Genomic DNA, 24,440 nt, shown 5'->3' with positions numbered 1-24,440 from the left:
AAACATCAATGAGGTACCACCTAACTCCAGTAAGACTGGCCCACATGAATAAAAGCACCAACAACACTTGTTGGCGAGGTTGTGGGGAAAAGGGAACCCTACTCCACTGCTGGTAGGGCTGCAGGCTGGTACAGCCTCTATGGAAATCAGTATGGAGAACATTCAAACAACTCAAATTCAACATACCGTATGATCCAGCAATAGCACTCCTAGGAATATACCCAAAACACCTGTTTTAGGAGAAACCAACATGCACTCCTATGCTCATAGCAGCACAATCAGTAAATGCAACAACCTGGAAGCTTGGGGCCCGGCGGCGTGGCCTAGCAGCTAAAGTCCTCACCTTGAATGCCCTGGGATCCCATATGGGCGCCAGTTCTAATCCCGGCAGCTCCACTTCCCATCCAGCTCCCTGCTTGTGGCCTGGGAAAGCAGTCGAGGACGGCCCAAAGCTTTTCGACCCTGCACCCGCGTGGGAGACCTGGAAGAGGTTCCTGGTTCCCGCCTTCGGATCGGCGCAGCACTGGCCGTTGCGGCTCACTTGGGGAGTGAAACATCGGATGGAAGATCTTCCTCTCTGTCTCTCCTCTCTGTATATCCGGCTTTCCAATAAAAATGAATAAATCTTAGAAAAAAAAAAACATGGAAGCAACCGAAATGCCCATCAGCAGAAGACTGGATAAGAAAGCTATGGTTCATCTACTCTATGGAATACTACTCAGCTATTAAAAAAAAAAAAAAAAAAATGCAGTTCTTTGTGGCCAAATGGGCCAAACTGGAAACCATAATGCTAAGGGAAATGAGCCAATCCCAAAAGGTCAGATACCACATGTTTGCCTTAATTTAAGAGGATATGATGTTATGTAAAACATGTTATTTTATGTATATTATGTTACATGTTGTGTATAAACTAAAACTGAATTGACAATGAGGTGATCACAGAAGATGGTTAAGAAATTGCAATTATTTTTAACATACTGGTTACTCAATACTATAACTATTAGTTACACAACGAAGTTAATTGTTGCTGAGGGTATGTTGGAGCCTTTAATTGATCGGGTTGATAATCTGATGGTTCTGCCCTCGGACCGGACAGGGTCTCCCCAGGAAGCTGAGGAACTAGACTGGACTATAAGATGTTGGACTCTATGTTTAGTTTATGCTTGCAAAGAGGGAATCTCAACTGTACTTGATCAGTGGATATGCAACAAGGTGGAATATTCCACATGGGGGGAGGGCGGGGGGAAGGGTGGTGTGATTCCCAGTTCCAACGAAACTGTATCAAGTAATACAATGTAATCAATGAATAAAAAAAAAAGCCACAAAAAAAGATCTGTTTGTCCACACGAAGCTCATTTTTTAAAACATGCTTATATCTTCAAGTAGTTTGGCCTACATCTATAGCCAGTACTCAGGTCTGCAGACTCTGTCTGAAGCAGTCAAGGGGACCTGGAGCAGTGGCTTAATGGTTAAATCCTCAACTTGCAAGCAGTGAGATCCAATATGGGTTCCAGTTTGTATCCTGTCTACTATACCTCCCAAACAGCTCCCTGCTTATGATCAGGGAAAGCAATAAGTGATGGCCCAAAGCCTTGGGACCCTGCACCCTTGTGGAAGACCCAGAAGGATTTCCTGGCTCCTAGCTTAGGGTTGGCTCTGTTTCAGTCATTGTGGCCACTTGGGGTGTAAACCAGCAGATGGAAGATCTTTCTCTATGTCTCGCCTTCCCTTTGTAAATCTGCCTTTCCAAATAAGTAAATAAATAAATAAATCTTTGAAAAACAAAGTAGTCATGAACAACTGACAGGCCTTATTATACATGCTTATAGAATAAGAAGGCACATTCGACAAAATTCAACACCAGTTCATGTTAAAAACCCTAACCAGGGTGTGGATAGAAGGAACAATCCACAATATAATCAAAGCAATATATGAAAAACCCAATGCCAGCATCATACTAAATGGAGAAAAACTGGATCCCTTCCCACTGAGATCTGGAACAAGACAAGGCTGCCCACTATCACCACTGCTATTCAATATAGTCCTAGAAGTACTTGCAGAAGGCATAAGACAAGAAAAAGAAATCAAAGGAATCCAAATTGGAAATGAAGAAGTCAAGCTTTCACTATATGCAGATGACATGATTCTTTACACAGAAGAACCAAAAAACTCAATACAAAGACTCCTAGAACTCATACGAGAATTTGGCAGAGTGGCAGGATACAAGATAAATGAACAAAAATCAACAGCCATAGTGTATGCAAACAGCCGCAAGATGGAAGAAGATCTAACCAACAAGCTGCCATTCAAAATAACAGAGAAAAGCATGAAATATCTGGGAATAAATTTAACCAAAAGCGTAGAAGACCTTTATGAAGAAAATTAGAAAACACTCAAAAAACAGAACAAGACCTCAAAAGATGGAACAATATCCCATGCTCCTGGATAGGCAAAATTAATATCATCAAAATGTCTATACTACCAAAAGCAATATATACATTCAATGCAATCCCAATCAAATTACCCACAGCATTCTTCATTGAACTGGGAAAAATGATACACAGATTCATCTGGAAACACAAAAAAACACGAATAGCCAGAACCACTCTGAAGAACAGGAACTTAACAGGGGGAATCACAGTACCAGATCTATGGACATACTATAGGGCAGTGGTTATCAAAACAGCCTGGTACTGGCACAAAGATAGAGAGGAAGATAAGTGGAGCAGAATAGAAACAACAGATGGAAATCCACACAGATACAGTCAATTAATCTTTGACAAAAAGACAGACAACAACCCAAGCAAATGGGAAGGTCTGTTCAATAAATGCTGTTGGGACAACTGGTTGATAGCCTGCAGAAACAAAAAGATAGACCCACATCTCTCACCATACATTAAGATCAAATCTAAATGGATAAAAGATCTAAACCTACATCCAGAAACCTTCAAACGTTTGGAAGAAAATGTCGGACATACTCTACAAGATCTAGGGGTAGGTCCCGACTTCCTAAAAAGGACACCAAAAGCATTAGCAATCAAAACCAGAATAAACAAATGGGACCTCATCAAACTAAGAAGCTTCTGTACAGCAAAGGAAACAATCAACAAAGTAAAAAAAAAAAAAAACCTACAGAATGGGAGATCTTCGCGCACTACATAGGAGATAGAGGGCTGATCTCCAGAATATACAAAGAACTCCAGAGAAACCAAAACACCAGAACAAACAAACTGCTCAAGAAATGGGCACGGGAAATGGGCAGACATTTCACAAAAGAACAATCCCAAATGGCAAACAAGCATATGAAAAAATGCTCAAGTTCCCTGGCAATAAGGGAAATCCAAAAGAAGACAGTAATGAGGTACCACCTAACTCCAGTAAGGATGGCACACATACATAATACCACCAACACTTGCTGGCGAGGTTGTGGGGAAAAGGGAACCCTACTCCACTGCTGGTGGGACTGCAGACTTGTACAGCCTCTATGGGAATCAGTTTGGTGAATACTCAAACAACTGAAAATCAACATACCATATGATCCAGCAATAGCACTCCTAGGGATATATCCAAAACATCTCCTACACAAGAAACCAACATGCACGCCTATGTTCATAGCAGCACAATCTACAATCACAAAAACCTGGAAGCAGCCAAAATGCCCATTCAATAGAAGACTGGATAAGAAAGCTATGGTTCATCTACTCTATAGAATACTACTCAGCTATTAAAAAAAACGAAATGCAGTTCTTTGTGGTCAAATGGGCCCGACTGGAATCCATCATGCTAAGAGAAATGAACCAATCCCAAAAGGTTAAATACCACATGTTTGCCTTAATCTGAGATGAAAAGATGACAACTTGGAAGATAGTACCTGCATATTGTAATATTAGTGCAATCTCTAACAACCTGTATCCAATGCAATAAGATAATGCGATATAATCTATAAACCAACAATTAATGTCAGAATACTTAAGATCTACATCGAAAAACTGTAAAACCTACTATATCCTCAATACGCTATGTTAATCCGTAATGGGGAGGGAGTGCAGGGAAATCTTTCAGGATCATAAAAAGAGTGAGGAAAAAGTACAATATAGCCTATCAAGATGAAATCTGGTAATTCATAGACAACAGGCTCAAAGCGGCACTAAACAATAGTAAAACTACTATACCAATGCATGAGGGGGGAATCGGGTGCGATCCTGACAACCTCTTAACAGGAGGTCATGTGCGTGGAGCAGGGGGGCACTCCAGAGAGGAGCAGGTGGTAAGGAGGAAGCTTGGATCCCAACCTTGAAGACTCCCAGACCTTCACCACAAACTATTAATACGAGCAACAAGGACTATATCCCAACTGCCAAGGAGGCCCTCGGAGACCGAGTACTCTGAGGTCACCCACCCCCAACCGGAGCTTCCGCAGGGGATGGAAGAAGTCCAAACACTACCGTGTAGAAACCAACGTCATCAGAAAGACAACCAGAAGCCCTGAGTGGTCTGCAGAAACAGAAGAACAATAAACGTCCTTCGGGACCAGGGAGGAGAGCTTTCTCTGGTCCGAGCCTGGCTCCACCTCTGGACCCCCACTCTCCCTTGCAATGACCATCCGGATCGCTCCGAAAACCCCTCATAGCAAACAAACAATCATACAAACTAAAAAAACCTAAAATAAATAGACAAACAACAAAAAGTAGAGCTTTGAATCTGACAGGAAAGAGCTGGCGTGGATTGGCTCATGCCTCGCTGGGTGGGACACAAAGATTAGTCACTCCTCACCATGGTGTTGGGGATTTTCCTGCACACCCACCCAAAAAAAAATGTTCTGCAGCTTAATTGTCGACAGATGTCTTGTTAGAGTTACAAGCCAGTCTAGATTATCCTAAAATCTGCCAAGATCAGCAAAATTATACTTCAACCCAATAAATGGCTAAATACTAAAATGAAATAGACACGAGACAGCTGAATGGTACCTTATAGCCATTTTAAGGTATATAGCAGCCGGTCCTGTATATAAACTAAAATTGAAATGTCAATGAGCTAATCATAAGTTGTGGTTAAGAACTTGCTTTTTTTTTTTTTAACATACTGGTTACTCAAAACCATGTGAATTCCATAATGTTGCAAATTGCTGTTGATGTTATATTGGGACTCTTAATTGACTGGGATGATATTCTACCAGCTCTAACTTCGGACCAGAAATGGTCTCCCCAAGAAACTGTTCAACCCATCTGGACAATAAGTAGCTGGACTCTATGCTTGGTATACGTTTGCAAGGAAGGAATCTTGATTGAATTTGAACTGTAATACTACATCAAGGTGGAGGAATCCACCAGGGGGGAGGGGTGTGGGGGGGGTGGGGGGATTCCCAGAGCCTATGAAACTGTCACATAATGCAAAATAATTAATTAAAAAAAAAAGAATAAGGCGGCACAGGTGCACTGATTAATGGAATTTTTGACCTCTACTCTAATGGTAGTATGTTCACTGAAAAAGAAATTACAAGTCTTTATATACAGGATAGATGTTTTTTCCAACTTTCAGAGGGGCTCTCTATGAAAACCCAATATTTGGGAATTAATAAAACAATCTTCCCTTCTTAAAGAGAAACCACTTGCAATTTGTTTCTAATTTCACTCCACTCACTGAAACAGTTGTCTGTTCTAGGATCCAATAAATCAGAGTAATGAGCATTGAATAGGGGAACACTGTCATTACCACTGACAGAAGTTTCCTTTTCATGAAATGAATCCATTAAATGAAAGAGGGAGAGATTTCTGAATCTGGGATAGGTGGGGCCTATGTCCCTAAAGATTAGAAAGTAGTTACAGGTGTGCTAAATCTACATCTTCCAAAAATCTTTAAGATTAAATGTTAGAAATATCTGAGGTGGAGAAATGAAATGGGATGCGTAAATGACTAGCTTCAGATCTGAGGTAAAAGCCACACCTCCCCTGCTCTATGCAATCTTATCTGTGTACCTGTCATACATAACACTCTTTCCACAGTATGCACTTCCCCCTCACCTAGAATCGGAGATGGGGGGGTGATATTAGGTAACCACTCCCCTTTCCAGGTTCAAAAGAAGTCTGGCAGTGTCCAACCCTATGCCTCTGTGACTAAATCCTTGCCTTGCAAGCACTGAGTTCCAATAAGGGTGTGAGTTTGTGTCCTGGCTGCTCCACTTCCCATCCAGCTCCCTGCTTATCACCTGTGAAAGGAGTACAGGATGGCTCAAAGCCTGTACTGTACCTGCTCTGTACCTGGCTGGGAGACTCAGAAGAAGCTACTGCCTTTTGGATTTGGATCGGCTCAGCTCTGGCCATTGTAACTACTTGGGGAGTGAACCAACAGATGAAGATCTTTCTCTATGTCTCGCTTTCTATTTGTAAATCTGCTGTTCCATGTATAGTAACAGTGTAATAGAGACTATCATATGCAGATATGAAGATACAATACAGCATGCATGTCTACTTACAAATCAAAGATGGACTCCCAATGAAACTCTTAAATTTATCTTGACAATAGGATGCTGGAGTGTCTGCCATTGTCTGTACCCACAATGTCAGGATACACTTGAATAGCAGAATGATGGACTTATGGCTGCTTATGAAGGATTATACTATTGCAATCATATAAGCGAAATAATTGAGGGGGGAGGCAATTAGGGGATGGTTAAAGAAAATCCAGAACCTATGAAATTGCATCATAAAATTAAAAATAACATACACAATTAAAAATTAAATCTGCTATTCCAATAAAAACAAATACATTTGCCAAAAAGAAAAGAATCATAATTCTGGCAATGTGGTAGGGGTGTTCTCTGTCTTCCTGTGGACACAGGATGGAAGGTTTCTACTGTCTGTAGATTATTAAATGAAATCAGAATATGTTGGAATACCAGGCTGGTCAAACTGCTTCTTTTGTTGATTCAACATCTGTCTCAGCAAGTCTGAATCAAAGACTAACCCGACAAACTACCATGGCTCAGCTCTGTAAGACTTGTGTGGCTCCCTGTTCATTGTGTGGCAAAAGCAGCAGACAACCTTGGGTGGGAGACCAGGGCAAAGCTCTTAGTACTGAAATTCAGTCTGACCCTTTCCTGGCTGTTGAGGCCACCTATGGAGTGAATCAGTAGATGAAACTTCTCTCTGTATTCCTCTGTTTTTATAACTCTGACCTTTAAATAAATAAATAAATAAATAAATAAATAAATAAATAAATAAATAATTTTCTAAAAGGAAAAAATGCGTCTACACAATAGTAATTTCAAAGGTATGGTATATGCCTATTCCTAAGTACATAGTTAACAGAAATGCATATAGTACATTATTCATAGCAGCAACATTAATGAAACTGAAACTTGTCATATACCAATTAGCAGTAAAAAGCATGAATGATTTGCTGTGTATTCACATAATGGAATACTTAACAGCAATTAAAACCAGTGATAGGATTTAGCAAGGTGGCTTGATAGGCTAATTCTCTGCTTGTAACGTCAGCATCATGCATGGGTGCTGGTTCTAGTTCTCACTGTTCCACTTTTGACCCAGCTCACTGCTTATGGTCTGGGAAAGCAGCAGAGGTTCAAAGTCCTTGGCCCCTGCACCCACTAAAGAGACCCAGAAGAAGCTCTTGACTCCAGGCACTCATTGAATTATTATTTTCACATTTTGTTTTGTAAAGTCAAAATTGATAATACAAAATTGCCAACATATGGCTGGGGCAGTTGATTGATTTGTTCTGTCCTCTGTTGTGGTGCCAGGTATCCTCTGCAGGTTCCGATAGACTGACATATCCTCCTTGTGCACCTGATTGTGCTGTCCACTGCTCTGTCTGAGCCTCTCAAGAAACTCAGCTTTGACACTTGCACTCCATGGCACACCATGGAACCTGCACTTCTCTTCATGGTTAAGGTTCTGAGTCTGGTAGTTCGAATGGGGAGGTCACAAAAGAAACTTTGTCTGAAGTGATCCCAGACCAGATTCTTGTGTGTACTTGCAAGTACAGGGCCCGGTACAGTCCATCACCCCAATCACCTTGTGGTTGCAATTGCTGGGTCGGTTCTGTTCCCAACCTGACTTCCACTGGAACAAATGGTTGTTGCAGTCCAGCCTGATTCTTCCCAGCACACACTCGGCCCTCACACAAAACAGTGGGAGCTGCAGCCTAGTCGGAGACTCTAAGATGGACTTTGTCAATCAGTGGATTCTGCAGTGATTTCATCGCGCTTGGAATGGCAAGATGGGCAGCAATTCATAACTGTTGAACTATCAAAACCACTTGAGCAAATCCTCAGAGCATGCCCCACATCAGGGACCTGAGAGGCTGGGTGGGGCTTCTCCCTTTTTCTCCCCCTTTACCCCAGATACAAAAAAAAAAGAGAATGTGAAAAGAATAGTCTTACTCACTTTCCTGTAACCCCTGACCCTTTGTGCCCTAATTAACCATGTAAAGCTTGTCAAAATAAAGAAAAAAATAATACAAAATTGAAAAATAATGGACATACTGTTGAAGAGGTCAGACACAAAAAACCACATGCTCAATGAGTACAAATATACATGAAATTCAATAGTCATTCATGAATAATATATATCATCAAAAGTCTTGCTGCTGCTTAACCTTGGGAGCAAACAGTGATGGACAGGGAACTGAAATCCTTCTGCAGAGCCAGACAAATTTTGTTTAAAGTTATGGCTATTGGTTACAAGCCAAGCTGTATACTTGGATATATTTTCCAAGTGCATGTTTATTTTATTAAAAACTTGTAAAAGTTCAAGAAGTTTGAACTTGTAATTTCACATCTAAAAAAACTACCTAAAGAAAAACTACATGTTTGAAATAGTCAGAATAGTGATACATTACAGTTAGTGGCCTCCCAATGAAACTGTTAAATATATTTTGACAACATGATACTAGATTTTCTACCATTGCCAAAATACCTACAATACCATGATATATTTAAATAGCAGAATATTGAACTTGTGATGGTTGCTGAAGGACTATACTATTAAAATGCTATATGGGAAATTTCATTCTTTTTAATGGCTGAGTAGTAATCCATGGAGTGGATGTACCACAGTTTCTTTATCTACTCTTCTTTTGATGGGCATCTGGGTTGTTTCCATGTCTTTGTTACTGTAGATTGTGCTGCTGTAGGTATTGGATTACAGATCCCTTTCTCATACGCAGATTTCATTTCCTTTGGATATATTCCCAGAAGCGGGATAGCTGGGTCATATAGTAGATTAATTTTTGATTGTCTTAGCACTCTCTGCACTGACTTCCATAGTGGTTGTACTAGCCTGCACTCCCACCAGCAGCAAAGGAGGACACCTTTCTCCCCACATCCCACTAACAGGTATTGTTAGCAGAGCTCTGAATGTAGGGCAATCTCACTGGAGTTAGGTGGCTTTCATTTGTATTTGGGAACCTAACCATCTTTTTTCATGTATCTATTAGTCATTTGAATTTGTTATTTTGAAAAATGTCTATTCATTTCCTTTGCCCAATTCTTCACAAAGTTTTTGGTTTTGCTGTCATTGAGTTTCTGAAAGTTCTTTTCAAATCCTGGACATTTGTCCTCTATCGGTTGTGACTGCCATTTGCAACCAAATGATCCCAACTAGAGACCATTGTGCTCAGTGAAAAACAGCCAATCCCAAAAGGACAAATATCATATGTACCCTCTGATATAAGACAGCCTTCTTGCAAAAATACAAGATCAATAGCCCATTCAATATTGTTTTTTGCTACATCTCAGGAGTTTTGACATTTTTGTTTTTATTTTCATTCATTGAAAAAGTTTTTTGAAATTAATTTCCTCACTGACACAATAGCATGAATTATTTCAGGAAGGTATTTGATTTTTTATTTTCTTTTTCATTTCTTCAATGACACACTGGTCATTCGAGCATGTTATTTAACTTGATGTAAATTTTCTGTTTTTTTTTCTGTTCATTTTGTTTTGTGGTTTTTCATTTAAGGGGATGTATAGTAACTGTGTAGTAGAGATCATCACATACAGATGTGAAGATATATTTTGGTATTTATCTCTACTTGCAAATCAAAGACAGACTCCCAATTCAATTGTTGAATGTATCTTTACAATAGGATGCTGGACTATCTGCCATTGTCCATGCCAGCAATGTCAGGATACACTTAAACAGCAAATTGTGAATGACTATACTATTGTAATAATATGGGGGAAATAGGGGTGGGGAGATTGAGGAGGAAGGAAGGGAAATTTAAATTGTGGATTTATATCATGGGATAATAAAATAAAGTAAAATTTTAAATAATAAAAAATATATAGAGGTGAAATGGGGAGAGAGGAAAGAGAAGGAATGAGGGGAAACCATATATCTACAAAACTGCATCACAGAAAAAAAATAATAACAACAAAAATGCAAAAGAAGAAACACAACGAAAATTATGCAAATATCCAATAGGAGAGACACAACTTACACTCACTCTTTTGTAATATACATAACAGAATATTGTGAGATGAGTAAACTTTAAATTCATCCTTCAATGGGAAGTTTTTTTCTTACTTCTTTGTCTATGGACTGTGCATTAAAAAGACCTTATAAATAAGTCAAATCTGTCACCTTGTGTCTCTTTGCTTTTCATTTATAAGGATGGAAAATGACTTGTCTAAGTAACGTGCTTCCTGAATCACCTTCTGTTCATGACAAAAGCAGAAGAAAAATGAGAGAGGAATTGGGACTGGGCCACACACTGTTGGAGGCTGAAAACCATAGAACATCAGTCATCTAGTAGATAGCAAGGATTTCAACTTACATGGAATATTCAATCAATAGTACAAAAGCATCTGCCTCGACTTTTGGAAGAAAAAAACAATTGATCACTGTTTCATAAAAACATGAGTGTAGTTCAAATATACCAAAAAAGATAACTATACAAACAGTAGCAAAAGAACAAGGAGGTTGGTTTTTCCTTTCAAATGGGGAAGGCTTTTCTAAGCAAGACTCAAGTCTTTAAAACTCTACAGGTAAAATATTAGAAAACATTTAAATATTAAACATTAAAATATGGTGGGTAAAGGACAAACTGATGGAAAATGTATTCAAATAAGACGAGTAGTAAATTTCCTTAAAAGGCAAAGAATCTATACAAATCTCAGGAAAAGTTTGTAACTTTTAAAAAGATTTATTTATTTTTACTGCAAAGTCAGATATACAGAGAGGAAGATCTTCTGTCTGTTAATTCAATCTCTAGGTGGCCCCAACAGCCAGAGCTGAGCCAATTCGAAACCAGGAGCCAGGAGCTTCTTCCAGGTCTCCCATACGGGTGCAGGGTCCCAAAGTACATAGCAAAGTAAACGATAGATGAAAACACCCAAACTCAGTGTTTTCCAAGGCCAAATTATTATTGTGATTTACATGATTTACATATTGTAGCCTGTAAACAACTAAGTCAAGTAGGGAATAACATGATACACATCTTACATGTAAGCCAACTTTGACTTGCCAGAATTGGCTTGATGTTGCAGCTGATAAATAATAGTTCCGGGGTTTGAACTTAGACCCGATTATATATATCCTTATACTGTTTATTTTATCAGCATCATTTTTTAAATTTAACAATACCAATGTAAAATCACATGAACTACCAAAACTTTTAAATGATTTAAACAAATATGTCCAGATTCTAATTAAATTCACATTTATTAGGGCATAATATGTACCAGATTTTATTCTTAGTACTGCTGTGAACAACTCCTCTAAGATCCCAGTGGGTAAATGAGCAGGGCAAACTCAGTCAAGTGCATTTCTTTGGCTCTTGCTCAAGAGCTACAGAATACCCATGCTTAACTTTCTTATCTGATACAACATTATAGAAGAGCAGGTGATGTAATGTTTTAGCATGTCTCAACTCCTGCTCTACTTTTGATAAAGTTCTCTACTAATGATGAGAAGCAGCAAAACTCTTTTGCTCAAGTGCTTAGGCTCCTGCCATGCATATGGGAGATTCAGCTGAAATTCCAGTCTCTTGGCTTTGGCCTGGTGCAGTCCTGGCAACTGCAGGCAAGAGAAAATAGAAGATTCTGTCTCTCTCAAGGATTTTTCTGCGTGTGCTTACGCATGTGTGTATCCTTCTCTTTTTGTGACTCTGCTTTATCAATTAAATATATCTTAAAAAGAAGAATGTACCAGAAATAAACAAGCAAGATCTATAGAAATTATAGCCTGAGGCTATTTGTTCAAATCATTCTGATGGCATAGGCCAGTGATGTAATTCCTCTGTCAGTGTTTCCATCTGTGGAATGAATATAATAATGCCAAAAATCAGTCATCCTTTACAACTCATTAAAGTGCTCTAATGTCCTTGTATGGTCCTTTGAAAAATATAACAGCTAGGTAGTACTAGATTTTTAGGGGGCCAACACTGTTGCATAGTCTAAGCTCTACCTACAGTGCCAGCATCCCATATGAAAGCCACTTGATGTCCAGGCTGCTTCACTTCTGATACAGCTCCCTGCTAATCCTGTGGGAAAGCAATGGAGGACGGCCAAGTACATGAGCCTTGCCACTCATGTGGGAGACACAGAAGATGCTCTAGTTTCCTGGATTAGGATCAGCCCAACTCTGGCCATTTGGGAGTGAACCAGCAAATGGAAGATCTTCCTGTTTCTCCTTCTCCTTCTGTAACTCTGCCTTTTAAATAAAAATAAAACAAATATTTAAAAAATAATAGACTTTGATGAGCTGAGGAAAAATCTTATTATTTCTCAGGTATTAAAAAATATACAGCAAAAAAGCAATAAATGGGAAAGTACAAAAAGAAACCCAAATGAAGACAAGAAGTGGAAGACTTTAATAGATTCACCATAAGAAAGCAGAAATGGAGGTAAAAAATTTATATCTACACATATCAGAAATTATTTCTAAATAATGTAATGGTCCCGATAAAAAGAAGGACTATAAAAATGAATCTGAAGAAAACAAAACTGTGTTTCTTATAAGAGATACACCTAAATTATCATGACACAAAAAGTGAAAAGTAAAAGGAACAAGCTGAAGTGTACAAACATAACTTACGCTTACAAACGAAAAGGACAGACTGAACAAGCAGGACAGATATAAAGTACTTGAACAACAGTATTAATCAAATATTTTAATTGGCATTTATAAATCACCATACACAGCAACTGCACAATATGCATTTTGCTGAAGTCCTCCTGGACCATTTACTAAAATTCGCCATGTGTTGGGCTGAAACCCCAGTCTCAAATATTTCATAAGATTGAAATGATATCAAGTAGGTTCTGATCACTGTAGAAATACATAATGAGTAACAAAATAGAACTAGTGTGCTCTTGTATGCTTAAAAATTAAGAAATATATTTTAAAATAAATCCAATGCTAAAGAAAGCATAATAACAAAAACAGAAACTAAAGAAAATATCTTTAAATGGCATTGAATATTCTATAAATACTAACCTTTGGATTTCAGAAAAACTGAGATTTCATATATAAATTGAATAATGTTTTAGTATGCTTTTGTAAATTCAGTGCCTTCGGATTGCTTATAGTAAAAATGTTGTTTACCTGAAATTAAAATCTAATGGGATACTCTTTATTTTGTCTAGGTATCTCTTTAATATGCTGATTTCACCTCCTTTGAATATATTCCCAGAAGTGGGATAGTTGGGTCAGATGGTGATCTATTCATATATATTTTTTTTCTTTTTTAGTTTTCTGACAAATCTCCATGTTATTTTGCTTAATGATTGTTTTCAATTTCCCTTCCTACTAACAGTGTAAGTGTATTAAGGTATAGTTTTCTTTACAACTTCACCAGCATTTGTTATTTTTAAATGTTTGAATGATAGCCATTCTAACTGGGGTGGGGTGATACTCCCTTATGTTTTTTTATTTGCATTTCCCTGATAGCTAGTGATTCTGAACATTTTTGTGTCAGCCATTTGTATTTCATACTTTTAAGTCATCTTCAATGAATTTCTCAGCCCCTGAAAGTTGTCCCATACTTTTTCCTCTATGTCTAAACTTTAAATTTCCATTTACTCCACTTTACAGCAAACAGGAAAAAACTCACTAAGTTTGTGAAAATATTCATTAATTCATTTAAAATGTATTGAGCATCAAATACCTGTCAGGAATAGCTGTCTAATGGCCTAGTGGCTAAGGTCCTCGCCTTGATCCCATATGGCCGCTGGTTCTAATCCCGGCAGCTCCACTTCCTCTCTATCTCTCCTCCTCTCAGTATATCTGACTTTGCAATAAAAATAAAATAAATCTTAAAAAAAAAGAATCATGCTGTTTGTAAACAGGCTTATTTCTTCTTTTCAATTTTTATCCCTTTGCTTTCTTTTTCTTGCCTAATATCTCTGGTTCTAACATCCAGAACTGTATTAAATAATAGTGGGAAGAACAAACCTACTTATTTGATTCCATATATTAGCAAAAACGCCTGTGCCAATATTAAATCTCCTCAATTGGGATCAGCACAATGGCTTGATTGGCTAATCATACACCTTCAAGCATAAGGATCCCATATGGATGCCGGTTTGTGTCCTGGCTGCTCTACTTCCTACCAAGCTCCTTGCTTAAGGCCTTGGAAAACAGTGGAGGATGGCTCAAAGCCTTGGGACCCTGCACCCACATGGTAGAACCAGAAGAAATTCTTGCTTCATAGCTTTGGTTGGCTCAGCTCTGGCCATTGGTACCATTGGAACCACTCTGTCTCTACTTCTTTCAACAAATCTGCTTTTCCAATAAAAATAAATAAATCTTTAAAACTCTTCAATTGTTTTCACTTTTCTTTTGGTAAGCACTGACTTACACGGAAAGTTTTGCCTGATCCAATTCTTGCCTATCTCTCCTTTGCAATGGTTACCACTCCTTCCTTGTTAGCCACAGTTCAGTCACATAGTTTTTCTGTTTCTCAGACTTGCTATGCTCTTTTCTTCCATAGGGACTTCAAATCTGCTGTCTGTTTTGCCTGGAGTAGCCCCTCAATATTTCTAATGACAATTGCGTGTTTAATTATTTTGATTCAGAATGCAGTTCATGCCTTACTTCCTCAGGGAAGATCTACCTGACTCCGATAACTCAAGTTAGATTTTCCCATGTTTTCTTACCTCATGGTTTGTTGTTAGGATGCAATATCAAACCAATGAGAACATCTATGCTGAATATTTAAATCTGTAGCCTCCATCAACTACCTCAAGTGTCTAAGTGTTTCAAGTACAAGCAATTGTTAATTTCTAAAGTTTCAGCATAGAAAAACCAAAGAAGGTTCTACTAAAGAACTGATCTATTTAATTCAATCAAACAACATACACAGCAAATTAATGTTGCAGGAATTGATACTACATTTATAATTGGGATAACTATTCACTTGAAACTTGGAATATGATTTCCAATGTCTCTGTTATGCAACCATGTAAATAGGGGTTATTTCATACGCAGAGAAAACACTGCCATTTCCTCTTGATCAGTGCCTAAAGAGCAAACTCTTGTTTGTGTCCCCTAATGTCCACTGTTTGGTTTAAGTTTTCAACATATAATAGCATTCCTTTAATCTTTCTGAATCATTTTTTGAGCACATGCCTTAGAATGAGTTAATGAGAAATCATCAAAATGATTGTTTAGATAAATTTCAAGAAAAAGACAAGGTGGACGCTTCTGTTTCATAGATGAGTATATCTTAAAGTAGCAGCCAGAGCTCATCTAAATCCATACTTCCAGAATATTGGAGCATATGTAGATACATGTTCTACTGTGATGTACTTAGTCAGAATTTCTGATATTGAGGCCCATTACTGTGCAGCTCTTCCATGATTCTGGGTTAAAAGGGAGTTTGCTAACGGCTTTAGAGATTACTGTTTGATGAATGCATATATGTAGACTGTATAATATCTTAAACTTGCTAAATGTATGTTCCAGAGAAATGGATCTAGGAAATGCCACTAAAAATCAGTAATAATTTTACTATGACAAAATAACAAAAACCCCAGTCTACCAAAGTGAGGAGTAGAATGTATCAAATCACACTTTCTGCCTTTGCAGCAGATCTACAACGTTGTTGTATTGTTGTCTAAATCCCTTTGGAAGCAATGTGTTTGATTAGGTGAATTTAAATTCTACCTAGAAGCAGCACCCATGCAGTACTACAGAAGTTTAAATCTGCTAGGAAGCATCTCTTGCTTTGGTATCCAACAAACACTGTGTAAAACCAAAAGACCTAAGAAGCAGAAGCAAAAAGAAATATAGAGGCTTTAAGGATGAATGCCTTTTGTGAATGTGGGATACTATGACAGTATATACAATTGAGAGCAGAGGTTATAAACACAAACATGAATAGAAGTTAGTAAGATCAAACAGCAAAATAGATAGGGCCACTTACATGGCTCTTCTGCTTTGATTATGTTTTCTTTGTTTTGATGGGAATCTGCTGTGAGGATAACAATTTAATATGATGATAAATGGTAGCCAACATTCACTCTATGCCGCAAGAATTGGAGGGGGCTGAGGGAAGTGGGAAAACCCATGCTCCACATTTTGTAAGCCAGAAACACAAGACAAATTTAAACAATGAAAACTCCACTTAACCTTAATGCTAGGACAGTGTGAAAACAGAATAAATGGTTGCAAAATGGAGAGTGCAGGCTAAAACAAGGATATTATTCTACCTCTCCAGCTGATCCCTTTTGGAAAAGATTCTTCTAGAAAAGCTGAAAACCTCAATATTTATCTATAATTGGTTGATTTTTACTGGTGACTAATAAAATTTCCCCCAAGAAAAGTTCAAAAAGAAAACAATTATGCCAGACACTGCTTTGGTCAGACAGATACAACACTAAGTTGAATTGGTCCTTGGACAGTCTGTGACCTCCAAACTAAGGAATACTCAAACAATTTTGGTTTGCATTCATTAGGAGAGATAAAACTAAGAAATAAGCAAAAAGAGCCATGATATAAAACCAGGAATTTGTTCTGGAGGTAAGAGATTTCTCAGAAGTCAGTAGTAGACAAATCATAATGGGACAGATAGATACTGGATGCGACAGAGTGGTCACAAACACATATATTACCCATGGATGATTCTTCAAAGATTGTGTAGTTCAATCCCCTAATTTTTTTTTAATTATTTATTGTTTAACTTCAGTAATTACATTGTATTATGTGACACAATTACATAGATACTTGGGTTCTCCCCACCCCTCCCCAAACCCTCCCTAATTTTACAGACAAAGCACTTAAAACACAGAAAGTAGGTGGCTTGCTTAGTGCTTTGATGCTCAGTCTTTAACTTAGAGAAAGCCATCTCCGTGGATCAGTTTAGTGTACTTGCTAATAAAGCATGTGTGGGAAAAGAGCTAACCAATATCTCTAGCAATTAAATTGCTGTACCTTTGGCTCCATATTGCTGGCTGCGAAAACTGTTTGTGGGTAAAACTTGTGGTTTCTTGGCATAGCAAACAGCTTGTGAAAGGTCTGTTGTTTAACTCCATGTTGCTGTAACTTTTTTTCTTTTAGCTTCATTCCTTTTGTTGAATTTGTTTCACGACTTCTTGTTTGAGTGAAAAAATACTGACAACATAATGGAGACTATCATATTCAGATGTGAAGATACAATGCAGCATGCATCTCTACTTCCAAACCAAAGATAGACTCCAGATGAAATTACTGGATATGCCTTGACAACAGGATGCTGAACTATCAGGCATTGTCTGCACCAGCAATGTCAGGACACACTTAAATAGCAATCTTATGGATTTATGACTGCTTATGAAGGACTATACTATTGTAATAATATGGGGTATTGGAATGGGGGGATAGAGAAATCCCAGACACTATGTAACTGCACCACAAAATTTAAAAAAAAAACAAAATCAAAAATTGACAAAAGATATGAAGTCTGTTTACTAAAGCTAACTTGGTAGGGCATGAAAATGAAAAAGAGTCGAAAAGTGCAAAAACAGTGAGTGAGTGGTTTTGTCAGAGGAGGGGTGATGGTTACTAAGTGGGAAGTGCATTGATTCCAACCACATTTACACACAATCAAGAAGCTCAGTTGCTTTCATTTCACTAGGTGCCTAATAATGAATTATGAGTTGAACAGGGCAAAGTATGATTTCAGAAGGCTTAAAATACTGTTCATATAGCATACTAAGTTACTCAAAATTCAAGATGTTTGCTTCTATGAAATTGTTTCACAGCTCCCTGCTTCTCCTTTATTTAGCACACATTCATTTCCAAGAAAGCCTACTGACAAAATCTTTCTCCATCCTTCTTCAAGGCTGTCTGGTTCTTCTAATTTCAGCCAGTATCTGACAGTTTATTGTAAAGGTACGTGAAACAGTTGTGTCATCTTTTTCTGGTTCTGTATATTTACTCTTATCAAGGTATAGGGCTTTGAGCTTTACTTTCTCGATCTGTCACAGTGATTCATACGCAAATTTCCTTTAAAAAGAGCTTCTGAGTTCATTAACAAATGGATGACAGGATGCAAGCCGTGCTCCTGTCATCAAGGCAGGTCCATATTACAAAGTCAGACTCAGTAACCAAGGACTTTGTTCTGTAAAGTTAGGAAACAGATAGTCGATCAGTAAGCATATGTAAATGTCAGTATAGCCTGGATATACATGAGTTCAAATTGTATTAGGAGCCAACATTTACACACACACACACACACACACACACACACACACACACACTTCAATATGCAATTGAGCTTAATGTCAATTGACTGGTTTTAAATGAATAAATCAGGATTTCTTGATAAGTATCATGTATTTGCAATATTTCAAGAGAAGGAGATAGTATGGGTTAAGTCTCTAAGAACCTTAAATTGTATACAAAGAGACAAAAAAATGAACAAGCATGAAATACTCAGATACTGTGCTGTTAGACTATGGGATTACTGAGAAAATACAGCACAGGCTTATATATTAGATTAGTGTTTTCTGAAGCAGTAGGCACAGGTTTCATGGAGGAAGAGAGGGTTGAATTGCATCCTGAAGGACACTTAGGACTACTAGAGAGGAAGGTATCTCAAGCTCAGAGAACAGTAGCCATAGAGAGAGAAACAGGAAGATGTAGAAAAGGAAGGAAAAAGTTCAAAATGAATCTGAAAATGCATGTGTTTGAGTAGTAGGCCACCCAATTGCTTAGATGAGATGGAATAAATGTCCTAAAAACAGGCATAATGGACAATATTTAATATAAACAGAGAATTAGTACATTTTTTATGGAGGGATATGAGTTGATAATAGTATTAACCCAAGAGTATTCTAGCAGTAATGCCCAATAGGGTGGTATGGAAGAAAGGGAACTGGTTAGGAGGCTATGGTGCTACTATAGATTTGAGGTGAAGTTTTCAGAGCAAGTAGGTGGGAATGATAATAAACATTTAACAGTTTAAATCAGAATTAATGAGAACAAAATGTTAAAATTAGCAAGAGTTTGGGCCCGGTATGAGAGCGTAGTGGTTCAAGTCCTCGGCTTGCATGCACCAGGATCCCATATGGTTGCCAGTTCTAATTCCAGTGGCTCCGCTTCCCATCCAGCTCTCTGCTGTGGCCTGGGACAGCAGTCGAGGACATCTCAGATCCTTGGGACCCTGCACCCATGTGGGAGACCTGGAAGAGCTCCTGGCTCCTGGCTTCGGATTGGCTCAGTTCCAGCCACTGCGGCCACTTGTGAAGTGAACCATCGGATGGAAGATCTTCCTCTCTGTCTCTCCTCCTCTGTGTATGTCTGCCTTTCCCATAAAAATAAAAAAATCTTTAAAAAAAATAGCAAGAGTTTAAAATGTCTCTAATCCAGGTTCTTCACTCTAAAAATCAGTAAATTGAACCTAATCAAAGTGACCCAATCAAGTAGGTAGGGATGGAACAGGAGCCAGAATCAATGCATTTTGACATCTTACAGGTACATGTGGCAATACACCCAGCTACTAAATTGATTTTAGAACAGCCTCGAATGGAAATCTTTGTAACTAGAAGTAGATGTGAAAGATGAAGGTGAGTAAATGCATAATGTGTCTGCACAAGAGATGGCAACTAGGTACACGATGATAGATGAGCCTTGAAAGGGAGAGCATAGCAGAGGAGAAGAGAAATACATGAATTAGTGGGCGAACCGAACAAAAGTTACCCAAATAAGATAAAAAATACCCAAGAGGAAGTCATGCCACAGAAACCATGAAAGGAAGTAATTAAAGTATCAAGGATGGAAACCTGAGACCACAATGGAAACATTAAACAAGATTTGCCCTTTCTACTGAAAGAAATAAAATACTTAATAAGATAATAGACAATAGTCCCCAAGCTATTAGATATCAACAGATAACATGAACTCATTCTTGAGGGATGGAGAACAAAAGGCAACCTGTGACTGCACCCAGCTTATTGTCTTAAGATTGTTACTAGCTCAGGTACAAGAATGTGAAACCAAGTAAAGCATAATAGTCTTCTGTTGAAGAGAATAAAATCTGAGAATACACAGATAATTTTAGCTTGCAGGATAGAGTTCCAAAGAGAAGAGACATAGAAAAAGAAAACCATGTAGGACAGCATAATGTCTGGGGGCAGTATGGTGGCTTAGTAAGTTAATTCTCCACCTGCAGTGCTGGTATAATTTGTGGATGCTAATTTTAATCCCAGATGCTTTTCTTTCTTTTATTTCTTTTTTCTTTCTTTATTTTTCATTTCATTTCTTTTCTTTCTTAAGATTCATTTTATTCTTATTGGGAAGACAGTTTTACAGAGAGGAGAGACAAAAAGATTTTCCATCTGCTGGTTCACTCCCCAAGTGGCTGCAATGGCCAAAATTGAGCTAATCCAAAGCCAGGAGCCAACAGCTTCTTCTGGGTCTCCCATGTGGGTGCAGGGTCCCAAAGCATTGGGTCATGGGCATCCATATGAAATCCCAGCACATCCAAAGAAAGGATTTAACCACTAGGCTATCGCACCAGGACCCAGATGTTCCACGTTCAATCCAGATCCCTGCTTATGGCCTGTGAAATCAGTAGACGATGGTTCAACTCCTGAGTCCCTGCACCCATGTGCAGCACCTGGAAAAAACTTCTGGCTCCCAGCTTCATATTGATTCATCACTGGCTCTGCAGCAATTTCAGGAATGTACCAGTGGATAGCAGATTTCTCTCTCAAGTAAAAAATAAATAAATCTTCTTAAAAAAACAACAGCAGAAGGTCTTATAAAATATTCTAATGTATGCATATCAACATATGTGCATGATAAACCATCTGAGATAATAATCTGAAATTATTAGAAGCAAGGGAGTTCAGGAATCGTATCAGCTAAGCTAAAACAAAAAAACAAAAAAATCAAAATCACTAAAGCGAGTACACAGAAGAATTTCACCCCAATGATGAAAATAATTATCTGTTGACTAAGCACTTACATAATTTTGCCTATTAAACCTTCAAATCTAACTCACAAGGATAGCAAGTTGGTACACATGTCCCAGAATGAAACACAAGAATACTTAGAGAAATACAATTGTATCCAGAATACAGCACAGTAAAATTTACAATGTCTATCTTCCAAGTAAAACTCAATAGGCATGCAAAATACAGTTAGTCTTTCCTATACTGAGAAGGGAAACATATTAAAATAGGTACAGATGGAAGAATTACTGGACAATGGCATTTGAAATTAATTTTATTATTTTTTCAATTTAAAAATATTCTACCATTTGCAAAAAAAATTTTCCAACTAGAGACCATGCTCAGTGAAACAGGCCAATTTAAAAAAGACAAATATATACTCTCTGATATAAGGCAACCTTAATGCAAAATACAAGATCAATTGATACAGAGATAAACATGCATGTACATACAGTCATTTAAAGGAACTGGATGATGGAGGCAGTTATATCAACAAGTGAAGATACAACACAGTGTACATCTCTACTCCTTAATCAAAGATGGACTCCCAATGTTAAATATATCTTAACTGTTTAAACTGTTAAATAGATCTTAACAACAGGATGCTGGACTTTTGCCATTGTCTAAACACATTTAAATAGCAGAATGATAGTCCATGACATAATTAAATAGCACAATGATAGACTTATGACTGGTTTTGAAGGACTATATTATTGTAAAATATAGGGAAAATCGGGGGGAGGGGGATAAGGAAGAAGAAATCCCTGAGCTTATGGAACTGTGTCACAGAATAAACTAAGTAAAAATATATAATGTGAACAGATTTCACGTATTTCATATGTACCATTAAAACATATAATGGTACTTCCCATTCTCTCTCATCCCTCCTTTTTTAGTGTTGTTTTGATTTTTGCAGTGACCTACTTTCATTTTAGTTTGTAATTACAAGCTTAATCCTTTGTTAAATAAATAACTCACTAAGTTTTAAGTAGAAAGACCACTATTTCTCACAATTGTGGACAACGTCTATAAATAACAATCAAATCTCAGGGTGTCAATTTCAGTTATATATTAGATTTTTTCCACCCTATATTACTTACATAAATTGGAGAAAACATGTTTGCATTTTGGGGATTAAGCATTTTGTCTTTTTTTTCAGTAGGCATAATGTTCTTTAACTGTATCCATTATTTTCTGAAATTAATTGTATTCTACATATTCAATCTTTGAAGAAAGAGTGAGCTTATTAAAAACACGTGTAAGATTAGAAAAGTTCTAGATATGAGAACTCAATTTTAAAATAAATAAATGCACTCAAAAGGATTAATTGCAAAGTACACATCACAGAAGAAAAGGTTAGTGAAGTTGAATGCATAAAATATAAATGATCAAAAATGAAACATGATAGAAGTCATCCTAGGGAAAATTGAGCATTATGAAATAACTTTTTTGTAGTCTATAATTGTAGTTTCTTGAGGAGAGGAGAAAGGATAGGTACATAAAATATGTTCCAATGAATAATCTCAACATTTTGCAAAGTTGATGAAAACCAAAAGCCCACACATGCAAAAAGTTCAAAGAAAAACACGAAAGAATTATAAGCAAAGAGATGATTAGAGCAGGCATGTTAAAATTATTCTGCTAAAACAAGTGATAAGGAAAAATTTCACAAGCAGAAGGATTCATTATCTATAATGGAACAAAGATAAGAATGACAGCAGATATGTCGTCAAAAACAGAAGAACAACATCATGGAATCTTATCTTTTTTTGTACTAGAAGAAGGGGAAAATACCTGTCAAGCCTGAATACTTTACCCAGATAAAATATCTCCCCAAAACAAAGGAGAAATTAATAATTTTTCAGACATACAAAAGTTGAAGTAATTCATCTCTGACAGATCCAATCAGTAAGAGATACAAAAGGAAGTCTTTTGGATGAAGAAAAACATTACGTGGAAATTTAATGTTACAGAAGTGAATGAAGAACTCCATGAATTAATTATAAATATTTTATCTTTTAAGTTACTTTTAAGGAAATTGAACTATTTCAAGCAAACAGAGTATCAAGGTATTTTGTGATTTCTTACACATTCTACACATATGAAACAAAACTGTATAGTATAAGGATAGTGTTCCAAGGTTCCTACACTGTATATGAAGTGATATTGAAGACAAATTGTGCAAAGTTAAGCATATGTACTATAGATCCTAAAATGGAATGACAGAATTGTGGCTAATAAGACAAAGATATATATTATGATAAAAAGCATCCAATCCTCAGGCAAGCCAAGGATGGAGCAAAAAAAATTAAATAAATAAATGGTGAAAAAGAAAACCATCACGATACATTTAAACTCAACAACACTAATAATAATTAACTTTTAATGGTAAATATCAAAATTAGAAAGCGTTATCAGACTGAAAGGCAAAATTCAACAACATGCTTCTGACAAGAAATCCACTTTAAGTCTACAGACAAATGCAAAATACATCATATGCAAATACTAATCAAAATAAAGATAGAAGTGCTAAATTAATGTCAATAAAGTTAACTTCAGAACAAATAATATGGTAAGGTATAAAGAATATAATTTAAGAGTGATAAAGTGATTTGTAATCAATAGGCATCATGACCATGTTTATGACTCCAGTGACAGAGCTTTAGAATACATGAAGTGAAGTCTGATTTAACTGCAGATCCCCAAAATTCCATAATTTTACCAAGATATTTAAATATCCTTCTATCAATAATTAATAGAATAGAAAGTTAATAAGTATATACAAGACTTGTATGATATTATTAACCAAGTTGACCAAATTAACTTTGTTTGAATGTTTACTTCACAACAGCAATCCATATCACTTTCAAGTGTTCAGGGGTGCTTGCTCAGATAGACTATGTTTAGAGCCACAAAACTAACACCAAGGATTTCAAAGGATCATATTATTTCATTATGTGATCATAATGAAATTAAATTAGAGACTATAACTCTGGGATTCTTAAAATATTTAAAAACTAGCAATGGTCCAACAATTACA

This window comes from Ochotona princeps, chromosome X (genome assembly GCF_030435755.1).
Source record: "Ochotona princeps isolate mOchPri1 chromosome X, mOchPri1.hap1, whole genome shotgun sequence".
Classification (NCBI taxonomy): Eukaryota; Metazoa; Chordata; class Mammalia; order Lagomorpha; family Ochotonidae; genus Ochotona; species Ochotona princeps.
This window is presented reverse-complemented; position numbering follows the sequence as displayed.